General features: G+C 40.1%; 1 protein-coding gene across 3 annotated transcripts in view; it reads right to left on the bottom strand.

The window, feature by feature from the left end:
- The window catches only part of arvcfb (ARVCF delta catenin family member b), a 258481-nt gene that overhangs the window by 126276 nt on the left and 114366 nt on the right, over positions 1-17839 (bottom strand). The window lies entirely within an intron of this gene.

Here is a 17839-nt window from a genome sequence, read left to right as displayed (position 1 = left end):
ATAGAATAGAATAAAATAGAATAGAATTACTACATCAATAATAGGAAAAGTGATTAAATAAACTTAAAACTAAGCAAAAAGAGAGAAGGCAGCCGCATCTTGCACATGCGCACTTTGACCAACTATCCAATATGGACTACTGTACATGTATTTCCATATAAATTTGTTCACTTGTTTTACTTTTTTTTGAATTTGAGATCCATCAAATAAATGATCAAAAGGCTACAGTAACAAACCGTATCATCCAACATAATCAGTTATTATTCATTTATTTATGTTTTTGCATTTCATTAATTTATGTGGCTGTGGCTCGGTTAGTAGAGTGGGTCATCTCTCACAGGGATGTTACTGGTTCGATTCCCCATCTCCACATGCCAAAGTGCCCTTGAGTAAGACGCTGAATCCCAACTTGCTCCAAATGGATGGCTTGAGCACCTTGCATGGCGGCCGCCTCCATAGGCGTGTGTCGTGTGTGTGGATGGGTCAATGTGGTTAACAATGCAAAGCACTTTGGGAACTGTTCACACGATGGAAAAGGATTTTGGAATAACAGTAAGCAACTGGGCTGCATGGTGGCGCAGTGGTTTGTGCTTTCAACGCTCTCGCCTCACAGTGAGGAGGTTGTGGGTTCAAATACAACCCGGGGCCTTACTGTGAGCAGTTTGCATGTTCTCCCCGTGTGTGTGTGGCTATTCGGATACTCTGGTTTCTTCCCACAGCCTAAAAACAACATGCATCTGAGGTTAACTGGTGGCCCTAAATTGCCCTGAGGTGTGAGTGTGTGTGGTTGTCTGTCTCTTTGTGTTTGTCCTGTGATGGACTGGTCACTGGCCCAGGGTGAACTCTGTCCTCGCATGTAGTGAGTTGGGATTAACTCCAAAACGTTATAGAAGATGGATTGAAGGAACATAAGCTGCATCATATTACTGCAAATTTGAAGAATAAAAAATCAAAATGAAGGATGAAAGTCACTTATGTCAAAAAAAAATAAACATGAAATTGTAAATGATAAATAAAAAGTTATTTACGTATTTTACATTTATTTATTTCCACTTTCTATGATGAGTTAAATGATCAATAAGGTTTAGTAAAGGTTTTCCTATTACATCAAACAATCAGACGTCACTGACATTATTTAATTTTCTGTTTTGTTCTTTTTCACATAAATACATGTATTTAGAACTTCATAAAGAAAGTTAACATAAAATAATAAACGAGAACACAGAAACTGAATTACTCTATTACATTGATTGATTCAGTTAATAACCTTTTTCATTAATTCATTTATTCACATTTACTTATGTCATTTTTTCTTTTTGTCCTTCATGATTGTAAACATATAAACTACTGGTCAGAAATTACTATAATATGTAATAGATAGTCTGCATATACAATATTTTTAGGTTGCGTAAGTAAAGCACACCAATCTGAAAATCAGAAAGAATAAATGTTTCAGCTCAAAGTCACTTTGTTAACATTAAACATGTTTGTTTCATAAAATGGCCACAAGACACATTTGAAACACGACACACACTTATTTCCCCAATACCTCTCACTGTGCAAAATGGATGGATGGATGGATGGATGGATGGATGGATGGATGGATGGATGGATGGATGGATGGATGGATGGATGGATACTCTGGCTTCCTTCTACAATCCAAAGTCATGGATGTTTGGGTAATTGAAACCTTCTACAGATGTTGTAGTAGTAGAGTGGGGGCTTTTCTGTTTCTCTATGCCACTATGGATGGGTAATTAATACAAAGTTTACCCTGCCTTTAACCGTTGGACAGCTGTGACAGACACGCACATATAATTTAGAGTAAACAAATGCATGTTCATGGACAGGAGACATCTCCAACTTCCACACAGAAACAAACTGAAGCCCAATGTAAAAATGTAGCCATCTGGATAATTGTAATATTAGTATTGTCTTATTATAGTATTTGTCATTACAGAAATTTAAGGCATCAATTGGGCGACTTCTTCAGAGGTCCAGGAGCATTTTTAGGAATATAAAAGTAGTGTGGCACCTTTTAATCTTTCAATTTGACTGAAACAATCCAAATCATGATTTCTATATCTACATATTATCCCCCCAATTTTCCCATCATGCTTTTATTTTGAAAGAATCTCACATCCAGTGTATTACTGTCTGAGGATGGTTTGACAGAGCTAATTAAAAAAAACAGAATCTGCCTTCTCCGTTGCAGAGATGCTGCATTTATGTATGAAATGGTGAGACAAGAAGGCAGAGGCAGATTCCTCCTCTGTAACAGAAGCTGGAGCCAAAAGGAAGGGAACTAAACTGAGCCAAACTCTGCATGCCTGCGTGCACACACACACACACACACACACACACACACACACACACACACACACACACACACACACACACACACACACACAAGTTAGGCAGAGCAAGAGAACAAAAACCTCCAGGGCTGAGCGAAGGAGGGGGAGAAGAGAGACGAGGTGTGTTAATAGAAAGGAGGGTTCCCAGACAGAGCTGGAAATGTAGCAGCTCTCTCTCCTCCTCCCCTCTCTCTCTCTCTCTCTCTCTCTCTCTCTCTCTCTCTCTCTCTCTCCCTCTCCCTCTCTCATTGGGTCCATGTCTTTTGCTCTGGCACCTTGGAGGGGTGGGAGCAGCCTCCTCCGTTCACTCCAGCTGCGTCTGTCTGTCAACCCATCAACCCGTCGACCCCTCCCCCTCGTTGGCATAGACCGAGGGAGAAGAGGGGAAAAAGAAGGAGGGGAGAGGAGGGAGAGGGAGAGGGAGAGGGTCTCACACACAGAACAAAAAAGTTGCCCCTATTGAGGCGAAGGCACCCCATACTCTGCAAATTTTTACACCCTCCTCTCTCTCTCTCTCTCTCTCTCTCTCTCTCTCTCTCTCTCTCTCTCTCTCTCTCTCTCTCTCTCACACACACACACACACACACACACACACACACACACACACACAGCTCTTTGTGCTGCTCCTCTCCCTGCACTTGATGTAAGGGAGGGGTGAGACGTACGTGAAAGAATTCACATTCAGATATCTATGACTGTGACCAAGGCTGAGCAGGAATGTTAATCGAATAACGTGAAAAAAAGCTTAACGAAGGACAACTTTGAGAGGAGAAGACAAGAGAAAGAAAAAAGGGGGAAGGAAAAAAAAGGGATGACTGGACGAAAAGAAGAAGGAGGAATCCCGAGCGGAGGGGGAAATGGCTGAGGTTTTACATTCCACCGGCTTGGCAGCGTTATTTCATGTCTCAGAAAGTTACTGCTCCATTTGTTCCTAATGAAAGACCTGGCCCACCATGCGCCATTACATTTAGATCTATTTACTTTCAACAATGCCATTAAGAATTCATCCAGGTCAACGTTACTTTAAAAAGTGCTTTCAGAAAACAAGTCTCGTAACATCATTTCTCTTTCTTATGTGATGTGCAGTATCACATTCCATTTAAGCCATTTAAAGCCCTGAGTGAGTTTCATAACCCTGTTTAAAAATCCATTAAGTGCTTTGCAATACTCAGGAACAGACGAGGATACCAAAAAAAAAAAAAAACTTTACTACCTACTCTATAAATCTCTACATGTGTGCTGCGTGGGAGTTCCGTTTATTTCTTAATGTCGTGTTTATTGTTTTGGGGAACGTTCGCCAAATTTATATACCATCTAAATTCAAACAAGCTGATACATCGATCGATGACGGAGCGTCACTGAGACAGACCTAATGACATGTATTCACAGCTTGATTTGCTCAAAATAACTCAAACTTTCTGTTATAAAAACTAGCAGGAAGGTGGAAAATCACAAATGAAGATATTCATTCAATGACTGAACTTTATGAAAACACATAAGAATGTGACATTATCACAAGTTTCCCATTGATCCGGGCCAGAAGAACCAAAATCCAAAGACGACTGAACTTGTTTTCATAAAGTTGTTTTCATAAAAATGGCACATTTGGGCTCCTTTTACCCCGAAAATGTTTTCAAGCGAAAACCAAGAACTTCCATTGGGTTTTGAGGTCCAGTTTCACGACAATGATACTCAGAGCAACTGAAAACGTAATTTTTCTGAAATGCTGCTACTGCCTATATGAATCACGGCCATAGTAGATAGTTCTTCTGCACATGTGCGAGTAGATGGACAATCAGAACAACGTTTCCTCCAGAGTGTCGTGACTTTCAGTCCATATTCTCCCGGACGTGGTAGTTTTTTAGTTGAAAGTCACTTTAATAACAATCCAACTTTGTCGACCGTTCATACGAATGTCCGTCTTCTCCCATTCTTAATGTTCAGAGCCAATTGTTCATCTTTGCCCGTGTGTGTGGTTTCATTACAAAAGCAACCTAAAGCACCCACTAGTGGCCCAAAATTAAAATTACATCGTTTTCAGCATTCCAGTCGTTTCCGTTTAAACAGACAAAAATGTTTGTGTGTAAACGTGAATCTTTCTCACTTGAGAATTTTCATTACCTTATTTAAGAAATTATAAATCTTTGCCTGGAGGGGTTTCTTGTTACGTCTTGACCTTTATTGTTGGGTACCCGGGTTCACAGTGTAAAATCTAACCAACTCCACCGTGGCGGACTTCGTCAAAACGGCAGCATCAAAACAGCGAGGAATCATAAAGACTATGTACAAGTCACACAAGAAAAAAAAGAAAACCACTGCCTCCAAAAACTGAGTTCTGTGATTGTTTTCATCATAAGAAGCATTTTGCACATTCCAGATTTTGTTTGAAACATTTAATGTGCCTTCTTTACCTTTTTATGCACCCTCAGGCGGCAGAGCGACACAGTGGTTGGCGTTGTTGCATCACAGCAAGAACGTTCAAGTTCTAATCTTTTGTCTGACGTTGACTTTTTATGTGGAGTTTGCTTTTTTTTTTTTTTTTTTTTTATCTCCTCTGCCAGCAGGAGTTCTCTCCCGCTCGTCAATTGGTGCTTTTGAAAGTGTTTGTGGGTGATTGCCTCTCTCTCACTGTCAGCTGGGATCAGGTCCACCCCCTGAATTAAACAGCTATGGAAGGGTGAATGTATGACCTGTTGGATCTTACACCTTTGCCGCGCTCACTGTAGCTTTCAGTTATAATTTCTCTTAAAGTCGTTACTGACGTGAGCAAAGAGGTCGTTCGGCGAGCGCGTCTTCCATAATTTTGATTAAAGTGTGAAATTGTTTTCCACTTCACTTTATCATAAGCGATGTTTTTGTATCTGTTCAAGTGAAGGAGAACTTTTCTCAGCGACCGCTGCAGTGTGATGATTATTTCACAAGATGACATCTAGTAACTGGTGGTAAATAGCTACAAGCTCTTATGTCTATTATACTGACTTTCACTGAATTTGGAGGAACTTAAGTTGGGATCTTTTCAGAATTGGATGCGATCTGATGACGAAATTTAAATTTTTTGATGACCAGTGTTATTTGAAATACCTCCGTTTTCAAAATCCAAGAACGACAGCATGTTCACCATTTTCACGAGGAAAAATCCGAGGATGTGTTCGATGTCAGAGTGTGGCGTCACAAAGAATATTCTGCTACCGTAATAGACAAAGGCTATATTCTCCTGGGCCCCGCCAGCCCACACTGAGGCCTTGTAAAATAAATGTACAAGGTGTATGAATAATCCACGAGGGGTAATCAAAGCTCGTGAAGTCGGCTTTAGTCGGTCAGGCCGCATGGTGTGAAACAGATGGTAGAAAGGTTAATGTACAGCAAGCAGCCGCCGATGATGCAGCATCTGTAAAAATCTCGTTTTTCCACTTCTATTCACGATGGCAGGCGTTGGAAAAAACAGGGCGAGCGATGGAGGAGTAAAACCAGACACAGTACCAAGGCTGGGCGGGGGGGGAAAGGAGCTGCTTGCACCTTTGGAAACGCATGCCATGCTTCATTAGGAAAAAATTGTATTTTCACAATCTTCAGTTTCAAAGGAGAGTTTAATGGCATTTAATTTCAAGTTCTTTTGTATGCAGCCAAGAATACTTTTCATGGAAAACAGTACTTGACCTTCAAGGTTTATTGACGAGGTGAGCGAGTTCAACCAAGTACGCCACTCCACGCAAAGCAAGTTTTTAGAAATGTATTAAAAAAAAAAAGAAAAGTTAAGTCAAAAATAATACCGACTTGGCTGCTCTAGGTTCCTCGGTGCGATCGCTGTGTAGAGTTTGGGTCGTGGTGACAAAGAGAAATGTAAGTGTGAGAGCCGAGCTGATCTGCTCCGCCACAGGCAGGCTGCTGTTTACTCTGACAATGGCACAGCTTGCAAAAAAATGCTTATCTAATGACTTTTACTATCATGTTTTATTTCCCCCTTGAAAAATGGCGAGTCAGCGATGCAGAGGATTAGAGTCCAATCTATTGGGGGCTTTTGTCTTGCAAAAAGGCAATTTTCCCTTCATTTGGGGAAATAATGCTCCATTTAAATGACATCACTTCAGATCAAAAGGTTCTATTTTCTGTTTTTTATGTTGAAATAGTGTAATTGCACGGGAAGATGTGTAATAGAACTATAACAGGATTAGGCTTTTTCCTTGTTTCCATCTTGCCGCGTGTGTAATTGGGACACTGAATGAGGCACAATCTAAACCGGTGGGAGGTTAGGATACTGCAAATCAACTTTTACACCTAAAAACATTTTCCTCGTCTCCTTCATTCAGCCTGAAAATGCCTTTTGTTGTTGTTTTGGAGTCATTGCAATGACTGCTCAAAGGTATCTCTACATGATACAAGAGAATCCTGTACTGTAATGTCCTTTTGACCATTTTCTGCCTGAATCCACCCATCTCCTCTCCTCTATCGCTCGAGGGTCTCAGGGTTGTTAGAAGGCAGCTGCCTTTGGGCGAAGGCAAGATACAACCTGGACAGTTCAACAGTCTATCAGAGCAACTACTCACAAGAAGTATTTCTCGCTTAACATCTTTTCATACAAGAGTCACTTAATAGCTGAGCTCAAAACTACTTTTCATATGCGGTCCCCTCATCCACAGTTTTTTTTAACTGATCTTTTTTCCACCGCTGCATCGGAAAACAAGCCCCATCATAATTCTGTTATTTACGAAATAGCAGATAAGAGTGATGGAGCCATCTTTGTCTGAGAACAAGAGGTTAGTTTGGCAGAGAAAAAGATCTGTAAACAAAAAACAGAAGAATTCCTAAATACACTGTGCAGTTATAATGTGTTTCCAAAAATTACCAGACCCAGCAGGATTACTACACACAGTGCAACATGAATTGATAATATATTTACAAATATTATAGATAATAGCATAGTTAGTGGGTTATTAGTAAATTATATCAGTGACCACCTTATAGTTTTTACTATTCATTACAACAACCACAGAAATACTAAAATAGAAAATGAATATCACTACAAACGAGTGAGAACTGAGGAATCCTTGAATAAACTAAAAGGTGAATTACAATCATATAACTGGGAAGCAATTTACAAGGAAATACATGTTGATAATTCTTATGATAGATTTTTAAGTGTATTCAAGTTATTATATGAGAAACACTGTCCTATTATAAAATGTTGCAGGAAAAGAAAATACAAAGATAATCAATGGATGTGGAAAATGCATGTAAAAAAAGAAAAACACATTATATAGAGAATTTATCAAATATAGAACTAAAGAGGCAGAAAATAAAAACAAGAAATATAAAAACAAGTTAAATAACATTATGAGAGCATGTAGGAAGTATTATTATAATAGATTACTAGATAGTAATAAAAACAATATCAAAGGTATATGGAATGTATTAAACAGTGTTATAAGAAATGCTCCCAGTAAAGACAATTACCCAAATTATTTGATTGAAAATGACATCAATATCAGCAACGTGGACGTGGTGGCGAACAAGTTTAACAAATTCTTTGTTAATGTTGGACCAAACCTGGCAGATCTAATTCCTCCTCCAGCAACACATCAGGGTGACGAAGTACTGATAGAAAATAACAAAGTTCAATGTTTCTGGAAGCCACTGATGAACAAGAGGTTATAGAAACTGTCAATGAATGTAAACACAAAACATCCACTGACTGTGATGAAATCGACATGACAGTCGTGAATAAACGTCATTCTTGGTATTTCCAAGCCGTTAACTTACATCCTTAATTGATCATTTCAAACAGGACAATTTCCTTGTCAAATGAAAACCGCTAAAGTCAAACCACTGTACAAGACAGACACCACTTCACACACTACAGACCTGTTTCTCTTCTCCCACAATTCTCCAAAATCCTTGAAAAACTCTTCAATGACAGATTAGACAAATGTATAGAAAAATACAAGCTGTTATCAGAGAGTCAGTACGGATTTAGATCTAACCGGTCAACATCATTAGCTTTAACTGAACTCATTGAAGAAATTACAAATTCTATAGACAATAATAAAATCACAGCTGGAGTTTTCATTGACTCAAAAAAAGCATTGGTACTGGGATTGGTACGGGGATGGGTACTAAATTGGGTGAGAAGCTATTTGGCGAACAGGAAACAAATTGTGAAGATGGGAGACTGTTATTCTGATTGTCTGGGTATCGTGTGTGGCGTCCCACAGAGCTTAGTGTTAGGACCAAAACTATTTATAATATACGTACATAAAATAAAACATAAAACATAAAACATGTCCAAAACAAACGATCCAGAAGTACGGCAGTCATGGCCAAAGCTAGAGATCTACTAGACCATAAATCACTGTTCATTCTTTATAATTCACTGGTGTTGCCTTATTTAACTTCCTGTGTGGAGCTCTGGGGAAACACATATGCAAGTTCACTATAAAAAAATCTATATTTTACAGAAAAGAGCAATACGAATTGTCTCTAAGTTTGACTTCTGTGAACACACTAATTCACTATTTCTACAATCAAGAACGTTAAAATTCATGGATCTGGTAGAATTCAAAACTATTCAAGTTTTGTAGAAAGGAAAGAATAACTTATTAGCAGGTAACATCCAGAAAATGTTCAGTGAGACAGTGAGTGGGTCTGAGTTTCGAAGAAAGCTCAATTTCAAGATTCTAAAAAGCTTCTGTGTCACTGTGGAGTAAAGAGGTGGAACAGATTAAACATCCAGATAAAACAATCATCAAATATAAACCAATTTAAGAAAAAATATAAGGGATTGATTCTTCACAAGTACAACAGTTTGTTTTACTGATGGTCGCCTTGTTTCGTGAATACTGCGTTAAAAGTGCCACGGTTTATCACAATCTTCAGTGCAATTGTGGTGTTAAATTATGAGGGACTTTAGTCAATGAGTGTTTGAGGGGTAGGAATTAATACGTTTTTTACTTCTTCCTACTCCTTTTCGACATACAAATGTGATTAAGTGGGACGTGTTGTTTCATTGTTTTGGTTTGTTTGTTTTTGTTTTTCCAATTTAAATTTAAATGTCACTTCTTCCTTTCTATCTTTTTAATTTGTTTTTGTATGTTCGAGAAAAAAAAAAGTTTCAATAAAATTAAAGCACGAGGACGGGAAATTACAAATCAACAAATGTAAAGCTATGAAGATAACCGAGATCAGAAAAAACAGTTTCACCATTTCATATTTTCACAAAAATGAATTTCAGTCACTTTAATTGGTGAATGAATCTGATTTTGTAAACAACCAAAGGCTTTCTGACGTCTTAATTCTAGTGATCAGTGGAGTTAGGTTACTTTGACTTGTTAGTGGTCGAGTTTCATGACATGTTGGATGAAGAACCAGAGAAGGAAACCGAGGGATGCTGCTACTGGAATCAAAGATGTATGATAATGAGTACATTTTGATTTTAGTTGACTGAGTTCTATTTTTTCACTTGCAAATAACATCTCTAAAACCCTTTCAAAAAATCTTATTTTTGTGTCAAAATCATCCAATGTTTCCTTGTAATTTAGGCACAAATAAAATATCATCTTGCTCAGTCCATGTGTCTAATTCTCAGTTTATGCTACGTTTCAAGTGAAAACGCATCGTTTCAGGAAAGTTTTTATCATTTACATGGCAATGTTTTAAACACGAAACAGCACGGAAACAACTGAAACACTAAAAATTATGTGGTTTTCATATTGGGCCACTAGTTGGTGCTGTTTGTTTTTGTAATGAAATCACACACATGCACCCAGAGAACAATGCGCTATAAAGGTTAAAGGTGGTCTATTAAACAGCTTTTTCAACACTTTCACATGGTCTCTTTGGTCCAAAAACATTTTTTTCAAAGTTTATTGCCTCAAATCCAGCTTTTCCTTGATTCTTATCCATTTGAATATTGGATCATAGGAGCTGCATTCAGAATCTGCTGTGTCTGTGTGAGCTGGACTGGCTCCGCCCACACATGCCCATCTTGGGAAGAGGACGAAGTACTTCCTCTCATGGTGCCATGTACTAGAGCAGAGCTGCCTAATTGTGGGAGGAGTCAAAGGGAGGGCCTACCTTGATTGGGATTGGCTAAACCCCCGATGACACTATATAGAGTTTGATTTCTGATTGGCTGGTTGGAGCGACACACTTTTTAAAAACTGAAACAAGCCAGGGAGAGAGAGGACAGACTGTCTTCACTTCTTCACTTCATTCCAGTTTTGGGGAAGATTATTACCGTTGGAAAACCATTAGAAAGTGAATTTTGTGTAATATTACCCCTTTAACAATGGGAATACACAGACGTATGGACAGACAACCAATTTAGATTGTTATTATGGTGACTGTCAACTTTAAACCTACCAAGTCGCAGGAAAAGATGAGCTGGGCATCATGACACTCTGGAGGTCACAAGTTATGTAGCAGACTTTCAGAAAAGTTGTGTTTTCCCCACAGAGATGGAGTCAGAGCATTTTCAAAAAGTTGAGTTCCCCTCCTGTTTCCATGGTGACGAAGTTGGAGTGTTTTTTAAAAAAATCTAAGTTGTGAGTTATTATCAAAAAGTTGCATTACCATTGGCTCTGGCCCCCGTTGTGTAAATGGACGCCCAAAATGCAGCGAAAGTTTTCTGTTTTCACTGGAAAATGTTGTTGTGCAAATAGAGCGTGAATGTTCTGAAGATTAGTACTTCATAATGGTAAATTCAACTCTTTATCAAGAAAAAATAAATATAAATACAATAAATAAATCGTTGTTTTTTTTGAAGTGATGCTGTGACAGAATTACTGGTCCGTCTCGGGACAGATTCATTCCGTTACAAGAGTTAGTTGAAAGACAAATGTTGCTGTGCACCATTTCTTTTTTTTAGTCTTTCAGTCAGTCATCCAATAAATATTCAAGTGCACGAATTCCCATAAAGAGGACGCGCATGTCGGCAGTCGTGCAGAATTTGTCCCAGCACTCACAGCACCCACTCCCGAAATAAACAGATTTATGAACTAATGACAACAAGCAGAAGCTGCATCAAAACAGCTGAGATACAAAAAAGATGCCGACAGCTCTTGATAAGGGAAGCTAATGTATATTTAGGGTGCCGAATACATCACAGCTACTGTGGATAAAGGATATTAGTATTGCAGCTGGAGATCTTTCATGTTGCTGACAGGGAGACCCAGTTGTCTAGGAACAATGACGTGACGCTCTTAAAGTAAACAGGCGGTTTAAAAAAGTGTTGAGACAAATGCTTTGTCTACAACTGACTGTAGTCACCTGAACTAAGTGTGAATATAAATTCATCATCCAAGATGCCAAAAAGAATTAATCTTCTGTAGAACAATGCGTACAAGGTTTATGTGAGTTGACGGAGTAGCGTTTGCCCATTTGTCCCAGGTCATTTCTCATTAGAAATCACATTAGATAAGTCTTAGGTGTCAAAATTATACAAAGACTCTTTTGGAGAGTTTTAAGTAAAAGTCTCAAGAACAAATAATAAGCTGGAGTGTCAAACAATGACTGTGACAGGTTGGATGTTATAGGTGATAAATACATGCACTGGCTTGCCTTAGGATCCCGAAATAGGAATCAAAACATTAATTAAACATGAAACTGAGGAAGTTCCAGGTAATAGGTGCAGCCTGGCATGAGAAGGGAAGAGGTGTGGCGTGAGAGCTGGCATTCCTGCATCTGGTACATAAAGCGGATCCTACAGCCGGACTCCAAAACGACAACGTTTCAGATCAGGTACGTGTGTGAGTTTAAACCTGTGACAGAAAACAGCAGAGGTACGCAAATCCCTGTGATGTCCAGTCGTTTCACGGTCTGCCCAGATGTGTGGAGAGCCTCAGCTTCAGGTGGCGCCAGAACTCATCGAGTCAGCCACCAGAGTGCAGAGCCAACAGACTTCATTGTACATTCTGATGTTATACCAAACGGTATTTTGACATGGTGGTAATGACTCCAGTGCACACAAGTGGATAAGTGATGATTTTGCAGAGCGTTGAAAAATACCAAGCGGATTGTGCCTGTTACCATTAAACAGAGTGGAGATTTCAGTCCTACACGAGGTAAATTACCCAGCCAGAGTTAAAGTTTGCCTCTTCTGAGTCGATTCATCTGCTTTTCAGTTTGTGGGTCTTGCGGGCATTTTTTTTCATTAGCTGATCTGTCTGCTTCAGCTGTGTTTTTAAATGCAGGGATTAAGCCACTTTCTAAAGCTTTTCAAGGAAACTGCAGCATTCAAACATTTGTATTTTTTAATTAATACGAGCTCCTGGGGGCAGTTTGTGCAATTGTATGGATCTGAAAAGTAGAAATAGTCCGTGAGGCGCAGGTTTGCAGTTCATACCACGGAGGGTTTTGCTGAAATCGGTTGGTTTTGGCAATGAACCTGAATATTCACATTTTTGCAGCATTTATTAAAAGACACACAGGAGTGATATTGAAAAGCACAGAGTCCATTAAGCCATTCGTAGAGTTGAGGGCTGCTCCAACACAATAAAAGTGTGGGTTTACTTCTCCACACCTCCCAAAACAAGGCTCTGCATTACTTCTGTTCCTCATTGGAACAGCATTTACATGCTTGTAACTCATGTAGTAAAAATGTCGCATCGGTATGTTAAACTCATGGGGATAATTAAATCAAGACTTTCAGGAGAACCAACAGCCCGACTATAAAGTCCTGTGACTGTTTTCAATTTTGTTTTTGCTCAGGTGGAGGAGGTCAACGTTTAGCCTTGTTTAGTTATTCTGCCGGACACTGGGAAGGGTAAGGTCACATTCCACACATGGCACCGGGGTCTTGTGAAGGGGAAGAGCTTTATTTTAAACACATGGGCCACAGTTTAGTCTCTGAATGTGAGGGCCGAGCCCAGGCCAGTCTCTGTTCAGGCAACCATGGACACCTTCAAGTAGATAAGTCGACACTTACATGCTGCCCAGAACTTTTAGACTCTGGCTGTGCCCTTCAAATAGAGTTAGTTCACTCACCTATGTGGGTACAAAGTGAAGATGTGGGGTAAAGAAAATGGGAGTAGTTTTCAAGATACCCCTCTCAGTGCTTTAAGTGAGCATAATGGCTTAATGGATTGTGATCAAATGGCAGGGAGGTGCACCAGGACAGGCATTAAGTCCACCAACGTAGGGGCCGATTTGAAGGATAAAGTTTTTAGCCGCGCCAGAGGAATATAAATAGCACACAGTACAAAAGGCTTTTTCCACTGCCTCCTCTTCAAACCCCCCTCTCCCTGTTCGTCCTAACAAGAGGAATATGCTCAACCTCCAACCTTGAGTGAAAATCCCTGTCCTTCCATGTCGGCTCCCGCATCGAGACGAGACACAAAAAGAGCTGACCCGGCCACCTTGAGTCGTTAGCGTCATGATTCATGGGCCATCCCTTCAAACTTGACTCCTAATGTGGAAGTGGGGTGAATAAAAGATTATCTTGAACATTAATAGCACATGAACTCTGAATTTGATCTTGAGGTTGTGCATCACAATGAGACAAACTCTCTCCTCCTTAAACTTCTGACACAGATATACAGGTGGTAGTAGGGGGGCGTCCTCCAGGCCGGAGGTTCCATAGAGTCCTTGACACTAAAGATACTAAAGCCTACAAAGATCGAGCAGCTTGTATGGCAGCTCTGTTAACATTGTCGTCTGTATCAATATAAACCATGGTTAGCAGACCAGATATACAGAAGTTAAGTTTCATGACGATTTATTCATCAAGTACGATTTCAGTTACTGTACGGAGACCTTTCCCTTTCCAGAAGCTTCCTGCGAGCATCCAAGAAACCTCACACAGCTTGGGAGTGAGTGCTTTCAACATTAAAGGGCTGCAAGGAGGAACTGTACCGAGAACAGAGAGACTGCAGAAGAATCAACCCTTGTCTCGTTCACAACTGTCTTAAAATGTCATTCAAAATAGAAAAGGATAACATTTGCAGCTCATGCTTGTCATATCCAGTAGATGAGATTACCTTTAAACTCTGGTGAAGCATGATTCGGTGTTCCATATAAGACAATGGAAGACGGAGCAGCAGGCTTGTTAGAATTTTAATGTGACTTTTCTGCAGGCTGCCCCATAATGAGAGGAAAGTGTTGTAGGAGGGCTACAGGAACAGTGTGGTATACAAAAATAAACAAAGGAGGCACTTTCACACCAAGGTAATTAGGCTGTTTATGGGAGGCAAGAAGGTTCTTGATGGCACAGCGAGGGAAGAAGACAGGGGAAGACAGAGGAGGGGAGGGGGGGGTAAACTAAGCCTCATTGTTAGGCAGGTGATTTACGAGGGTACAGCAGCTCCCGGGCCCTGCCAGTCCAAGGATAGATCTTCTGTCGCTATAGCATCCTCGGCCCTTTGTATCCATTGTGCCTCGACAGGGCTGGGGGGCTGCGGGGATGAAAGTGGGTGGAGGGAGGCTGGAGCGATTGTTGGTTGAGTGCCGTGGTGCCATAGCAGGGCCAGGGTCTGTACATCTTCAGCTCAGACAGCAGCACAGATCAAAGGCTGCACTGTTCCCCCTCTCTAAAGCTCACAAGCCTTTGAAAAACTTCCCACAACATTTGCACAAAGGGATGATGTGCCTCTGCAATGCTCGAAGCCCACTGAATATAACATCTGAATATCAATCACCAGCATTTTATGATATCCACAGTGCATGAAAAAATTACACCGGGTTTTCTTTCAAATGAAGCCGGGTACGGCGTGCCCTTCAAGATGGGATCTACGCATGTGCCGGGCAGCAGCGGCGGGTAGTACGATTAGATGTCTGTTGTATATAAAATGAGGTCACCGTTTCCCTCGGCTCCAGACAGACGTAGCTGTCTGAGTGCTGTCTGCCTTTCTCCACACGTAGGACTGTCACCATGCACCACTTGACCTTTCAGAGCCGCGGCGATAACGCCCCTTCAGGCCAAAATCAATTACCACAGACAAACATGGTATCAAATAAAGCAAGTGTGGTCTTAGCATGTGAGGGATCACAGTTTGGTCCGTGTCACTGAATCTTCACTAATACTTTCATCAGACGAGTTAATGGAGTGTCCTACTGCATTGTTCTGGGTTATTTTGTCCTTCCAACAGGATGGAATAAACACTTCAGCTCTCTTCCTCAGCTACAATTCATAAAGTGTTTCATTGTCGTGAACGGATATTAAAATTCATTTAGAATAGATGGCAGTGCTGTTTCTACCCCTCACTTATTGTTAAAATACAACGGTTAAAGCATCTTGTGATGATCTACCTTTTTATAATCGGTTTTGGTTAATTCCATGCAGTGCTACAAAAAATGAAGTAAAAATGATGACAAGTTGAAGCTGAATATTCTTCAGCTCTATTCAGCAGCATCCACTTCCTACAAAGCAGGCCGCTGGGACGATTATTCTGTCTAAATGCTCTGTAGGAAATGAATAAATCATACATAATAGTGCAAGGATACATCTTAAGCCATGAGAATGACAATGAATTCTTGAAAAAGTTCAGCCTGACATTTCCTTTAAGGGAAAAAAAAGGCTGTAAAGCAGCAGTCTTCTGCGCAATGTTTCTAATTATAGTGTTAAAAACTCTTTAACCATTGTGTCACGTTAGTGTGTCACCATCTGTTGATTAGCTCAAAGTGGCTGATTTTAAAAGCAATTTATTTTGTAATTAGTATGCATGTTACTTCAAGTTTTAATATTATTTGACCTCATAGCAATAAATAAAAGTAATCACAAGTTGTTAACATTTAGCCAAAAGGTGGAAATTCCATTCCAATATTAAGGGAAACAAACAGCGGTCTTGAATCAGTAGTCTTGTGATGTGACTGTGATTATTCCTTGTGATTGTGTATATTATTGCATCTAATCATTAGATGCAATTAGATGAATTAGATTCCATTAGATTCTAATGGAATCTAATTCATTCATAGAGTGTGTATCTTTGCGGCACAGCACAATGAACAATATGATATTGGTGAAGCAATAATAAACCAAACAATCATGTTATAAACATCCTGGTCAATACCTGCTTGCATTTGAGGAAAAAGTGAAGAGGTTACACCATGAACTGATCATCATTAATCTATTCAGCCATTACGGCCAGTTTACATTCACCTGTTGACTCAACCGACATGTAGCAGAAGTAAACCTTCACAAATACAGGAAGGAAATATTAACTCTACCCAGAAAGGTACCAGCAGTTTGGACTCAAACCTGGGTCTTCTTGTAATGCGGTAACTATGAGCAATATAAAGGCTAAATTACATGACATCTTGGCATATCGTCTCTATATGGTCTGGATCAAAGTGATGAACTGTGGTCAAGCCACTGTTGCCCAAAATGCTGTACAATAAGATTGATTTGGATAACGACTAACAAGAGTTTTATAAATACTAGGTAAGGGAAAGAAAATATTTTCAAGTGGGTTAGGGTTAGAGGGTTAGGGTTAGGGTTAGGGTTAGGGTTTGGCACATCCGTGGCAAGATTTAGGAACAGGCAGTGTGCGTATGAATCTGATGTGTAAAGAAGGTAGTGTGTCTTCTACGATCAGTATCGTGTTTCAGCCTGAATATTGCAAAGACTAGAAGATGTTGGTCAGCATACCCGAGTGATCCCAAACGACATGAGAGATGAGACGGAGCAAGCACAAACAGTGATACACAGGGACAATAACATTTCTAAATCGATCCTAAAATGGACAAAAAGCCAGTGAAAAGAGGCCGGGCCAGAAGTCATGTGGTCTTCCTCAGGTTTCTAAGTTAAGAGACGAACTGCTGTGTCCTGCTTGATGCATGAAAGCAAGATCTGTAGTTAAGACGGTCACCCCCACATAAACAAGAATTCATAAACTGAAAATATTGCTCACTGACTGAAGTGGAATTGGCTGCTATTTTTCATACAACAATGTCAGATCATGTGCTGTACCAGGTATGGTGGCCAATCGAGGAGCTTCACAATAAGAAGAATCTGAATTCGAGTCTGCTTCAGGTCTTTCTTTGAGGAGTTTGCATGATTTTCCCATGTGTGGGATATTATGTTCTCTAGTTTCCTTCCTTAGTCCGTAAAGCTGCAGCCCACAACACTAGCTTGGATAAAGCAGCATAGAAGAGCATCACCACATGACCTGTTTAAGTCTTTTGGTTGTCATACAGATCTACCAACAAACTCCCTACTGAGCAAAGACTGGTCCAGATGATGTCTTTAAGACGTCATTCCCATACGTCTTTAAGACGTCTTCAGGGAATGAAAGCTTTTTTGTACGTCTTTCCTGGACATTGCATGGACGTCCTGTCTGGATGTTATGTAAACATCGAAACAAGACCTCTGGATGACGTTCCATTCTTCAAATCATAAAGTGCTGTTCTGATATCTTGAACATTATCAGTCATTTCTGTGATCAGGAGATAATTTGCCTCATGTTTACTGGCCTGTCTGTGAAAAATCACCCACAGTAGTGATGACCATTGATGTTTAGGCCCAGTCGGCTTCAAGGTGAGCGCCCTGTGGAGGC

The sequence above is a fragment of the Lipophrys pholis genome, assembly GCF_963383615.2.
Source record: "Lipophrys pholis genome assembly, chromosome: 7".
Classification (NCBI taxonomy): Eukaryota; Metazoa; Chordata; class Actinopteri; order Blenniiformes; family Blenniidae; genus Lipophrys; species Lipophrys pholis.
This window is presented reverse-complemented; position numbering and strand designations above follow the sequence as displayed.